Source organism: Suricata suricatta, chromosome 1, assembly GCF_006229205.1.
Source record: "Suricata suricatta isolate VVHF042 chromosome 1, meerkat_22Aug2017_6uvM2_HiC, whole genome shotgun sequence".
Lineage (NCBI taxonomy): Eukaryota > Metazoa > Chordata > Mammalia > Carnivora > Herpestidae > Suricata > Suricata suricatta.
The window spans coordinates 75224085-75229349 of NC_043700.1; positions in this window are offsets into that span (position 1 = coordinate 75224085).

Consider the following 5265-nt stretch of genomic DNA (forward strand, 5'->3'; position numbering starts at 1 on the left):
AACTCAATGCCAATTAACATATGGATAAGACAACAAATACACAGTCAAACAAAATGAATTTTGCTCTGGCAAAAAAAAAAAGGTTACTTTGTAAATTAAAGCAATTTAACTAATGAATTTCTAGCTACAGGAAACACTAGCATAAAAAAAGTAAAATGTCAGGATTAGTGATGGGCATTAATACCCAAATGATCCTGAGAAGTGGCTTGGTCCCAGAAGGTATAAAAGAGAAAATGTAAATGGTGAGAAAGTCATTCCCCTGATGTCCCCAGTCTGATCCAATCTCATACCATTACTTTCTTGGTAAGCCTTTCATTCCTTTACATCCTTGAGAGATAAATCATGCCTGTGTTGTTAACAAGAGCAGCTTGACTCCTGTGACTAAGGGGTCAGCCTGCAGGAAACGTTGTTGATATTGAACTATCGTTTCCTGCAGAGAGAAGAGTAGTTTATGTGGTGAATCTTCTTTCTTATATACATTCGTTAAAATGCTGTCTGTTCATGCAGTTTGCAAATAATTCCCATGAGAATTGCTTAATTTGGCATTTGGTTTTTACTGCAGATTCTCACCATGAACATTTGCATATGATCATATTTTACTGATAAATGCCAAGAGTGAGCTGATTGACATGGAGAAAAATAAGAACAAGTTCAGAATGGGTCAGGAATGACAACACAATCTGGAATATATTGTTTTTTAATCTCATTAGCTAAATTTCCCAGAAGAGTTTTTAGCTCTCTTATGAACAATGTTCATAACCTAGCCTCCATGGTCCAGGATGGAATCTTTCATTTCTTAATTGAAGATTTAGCTGTGTAGCACCTTTTGCAATTTCAGTGATGCTGAAACAGGAAGTGCCTGCCCTGAACCCTCTCCAATTCTCAATCAATCCACTGTTTTCTAGATCTAATTTGTTCACATCACCATACTTACAAGCCAGCTGCCAGATGCTGACTTGCTCAGAGTCCTGGGAACATACTCACCCCCCACCCCCTGCCTTGTTTTGATCTCTCTTTATTAACTGTTTGTATAATATCAAACTCGAGTTTCATGAACCTTCTCTTTCCTGGCCATATAAATGCCATTTATTCTTCCTCCTCCCTCTCCCACCACTCTTGTCCTTCACCCTGACTGCGTATCTAGCTGGAATTTGTTTGATTTCTCTTTCTCTTCCCCTTGTCCTATGGGAAAGCTCAAGGTGAGCCTCCCTGAAGTGTTTTTCAACTTGGTTCATGCACTTGAGTCCCTTTGGATAATTTGAGCTTGACCCTATCATACATATTCAATGAGGCTTCCTCAGAGTGTTTTAGTATCAAGCATATAACATACTCTTCAGGTTATAGGGCTATGAATTATTCTCACATTGCATAACAGAGACATTGACATAAATACTACCTTTTCCACATTCAGAGTCTAATGGGAAAAAGCATCAGGATATGTTAGGTGAAGACTATACCCCAGCTTTCACCATGAGTATGACTTTGACTATAATCCATATCATCATTACTTTCTCACCATTCCTTACCCTGCAACCCAGAGAATGGGAAGGGAGAAAAAAGTGAAAGAAAAGGAAAAGCAAGGGGAAACAGCTTGAGGTGTTTTCTGCTGAAATGCTGTACGAACTCTAGTCTGGGGTTTAATCAATAACTCTAAGATACCTTCTGCCTTTAGTATTGTACACCTGATTCTGTATTTCTAGGTATATACTATGTTTACTTGGTCACACATTTTGGTTTTACCGACAATTGCTGATACTCACTCTCTTGGAATATGTACTGATCTTTGTGACGGTTCATGGTGTATCTTGGCAGTGGTAGGAAACTCTTTGTTATGGACTTAATTTTTTTTTAACAGTTCAGGCAATGAAGAATGAGTCTCTGTTACTGCTAAGCATTTTAGGGGGGATGGGGAGTGAAGAGAGGGGTTAATAAAAGGGCAGCTAGCACAGACTTGCGAAGTGCAGAGGCAAGAAAGGGGAAAAGTGGCCTATTTTATAGAGAAATTTTGGATAGAGTTTGAACAGGGAATAAGCAAAAATACCCAAATGTAATTTTATAGCCAACTTCCCATGTCTTCATGTCTGCAGGATAACGTAAAATCTTTTCATTGTATTTCCCTTGCAATTCAGTTTGCTGATGTTCCAAGAGAAATAAGAGGAGGGGTGGGAAAATTCCTTTTTTATGGTTGGAATACACAAAGTTTATTGTGCTTTTTAAAATTGTAATACATTTACAAATGGCAATACCTATTGCAATATTGATCTGTGTCCTTATCTGGGTGAATGAAACATGAACATCACAAGCAGAATTTCTGGGTGTGTATGTGATGGTGTATCCAGCAAAAGAGCTCTGCATATAGTTGGTCACCAGAAAGGCATAGTTCAGTGATATAAACTCCCGAAGTCAGGCTTACCTTCTCTGCCACTTTACTGCTCCAAGACAAAGAGTAAAATAGCAGTGGGCAGAGTGACTTAACAGTCAATTGTCTGGGCTATTGGAAGTGAGTGGATAAGGACAGCCTAAGAGGTACAAAGTGGTACCTTCTCACCTGCATGCCACCCTCATATCCTGCTGTCCCTGTGTTCAGGCACCTCTTCTGCTTCCCCAAAATAAGATTCTAATGGATTCAGGATGCCCTTTGGCATTTCCCTTCCATTCCACGATAAGACTCCCAGGTCTGCTTGAATACCCAGGACCCACACTGATGGCGACCAAGCTTTACTAAGGACAAATCAGTACTTAACCTGTGACAGATAAAAATGTGCTTGTTGGCAGCCAGAGATGGGAGGGAGGCCATACAGAAACAAGATTAAATGGAAGGCTACCTTTTGACTGTAGGATTCCCCTGACCTCATCCTCTGGTCTGCTCTTAGGACACTGGCAGGAAAGTAGGAGAAAGGGCTGCTAGAATTGAATAGCCAGGCATTTGCCAGGCAGCCTATAGTGGATCTTGTCACTTGATAACCCATTCACTGGAACTTCCAGTGAGGATTTTGTGACTGGCCTTTAAATATAAAACGTTAGTGGAATCTGGAAGTTGAGTGTCCAACTTCAGCTCAGGTCATGATCTAATGGTTTGTGGGTTCAAACCCCATATCAGCTTGGAGCCTAGAGCTTGCTTTGGATTGGATTCTGTGTCTGCCTCTCTCTCTGCCCCTCCCCTACACTCTATCTCACTCTCTATCTCAGAAATAAATAGATAAACATTAATAAAATACAAAGAGTTAACCAAAATGGGAGAATGTGATTTAAAAACAGGAACCAAAACAAACAAACAGGAAAAAAAATTCAGAGGAAAAATTCAATGCAGATATCACAAAAAATGTAAAAGAGAGAATTAATATTCTCCGAAAGTTAAGACAATTATAAATAAATATAAATAAATAGATAAAAAGTAAATAGAAATAAATAAATATAAATATTTATATAAATAGAAGGAAAATAAGAGTCTTTAAGAAAACACTTATTATGGGACTAAAAGCACTTACCAAGAAGCCATGCCTCATGGAAAATAATACAGCAGATAAAAACAGTTCAAGAGAAGATTTAGTTGATAAGTTATAGGACTTCTAGAAAGTAGAACAAAGGTCAGGAGTGAAAAGTTGGAGGGAAAGATAAAGAAATTAGAAGGTAATGGGAATCTAATATCCAAATAATAGGCATTTCAGAAAGAGAAAGCAAGAAAATGGAGGATATATTATCAAAGATTTATACAAAAATTTTTGGAATTGAAAGACATGAGTTTTCATATACAAAAGACCACTGAATACCTAATACGATGATTGGAAAAAAGGACTATTCAGGGGCATACGATCATGAAATTTCATAAATATGGATATATAAAGAGCACATTCTGAAAGCTTCCAGTGGGGGAGGAGGGGGCACAGCAGAGACAAGTCACATATAAGGATCTGAGCCAAACCTGGTGTGCCAGCCTTTTAACTACAATACAGGAAGCTAGGAGGTACTGGTGCAATGCTTCAAATCTCTGAGAAGAATGAATTCCAGTCTAGGAATCTCTACCTCATGAAATGACCCATCCAGTATGAATGTAATCTAAAGACGTTTTCAAACAACCTAGGTCTTTTTATTACTCTTAGATCTGCCAAACACTTTCTCAGTCAGCTACAGAAGGATATTTTCCTGTAAAATAAGGGATTAAATCAAGAGAAAGGAAGATCGGGCATCCAGGACAGAGGAGATCCAGCACAAGAAAGAGCAAAAGGGAAATCCCACAGGTCTGGATCATCTTATACAAGGATGATGGAGGGCTTGGGGATAAATATTTCCTCAGAAAAGGGAATGATAGACATATATGATAGTTTTGACCACATAGAAAATTGAAGGAAGAGTTATTAAAGAATATGGAGAGATTTAGCCAGAGCCTTGAAAAGAGAAATATAAAGTGAAGAAGCAGTTTATTCCAAAAATAACATTCAATTACTCATAATACACTACTTGATTCAGTGATGAATAATTGTTGTAGAGGCATAATAAAAACATGAAGTAATTGATTTTTCTAAAAGTAACAAGACTATATTCTGGAAATGGGAAGGAAAATATCTGTATGGGATGTGGTAGAAGGAGCTAAATTTATATTATCTATAGTAGGAAAAATATCTAAAATAGAAAAAAGAAGTATAGTATATCATGTTTTTTTAGAAATATAAAAGCAAATACCCTAAGAAATAGCTACTGTAGTAAAATGTGGCTGCTTCACCAGGCATGGAAGTGAGGGGGCAGGAGACTGATGACTTCACTGTGAACCTTGCAGTCATGCAGCAAGGGTGAGGCAGACTGAGGGTATAAGGCTGCTGAGGAAGCTTATCTGGGAGGGTCCTCTGGACCCACCTCAGTCCATCAACATTTCCTGGCTGCCTACACTATTGCAGGCCCATCTGGCAATAATAAGTAGTATTTGTGCTCACCTGTGGGAATCTGGGAGAGGTCATTAGACTAGGTGATGGGCAGGAAGAGGCATTACAAAATGCCCTTCCAGAGGTTGGATGCTATAGAGGGACATCCTTGGCAGATGACGGGGTTGGGGTGGGGGGGATCCTGAATCCTTTCTTTTCCTTCCTCATTCTCTCCCTCTCTTCTTCCCTCCCTCCTTTCTTTTCTTTCTCCCTGCTCCTTCTTTTCTCCTTCTCTGTTCCTCTCCAATGATTGTTCTTCGTACCTCTGTATCTTCTATTATCTATTTGTATTATCTAGATCTTTGTATCTATCTATCTATCTATCTATCTATCTATCTATCTATCTATC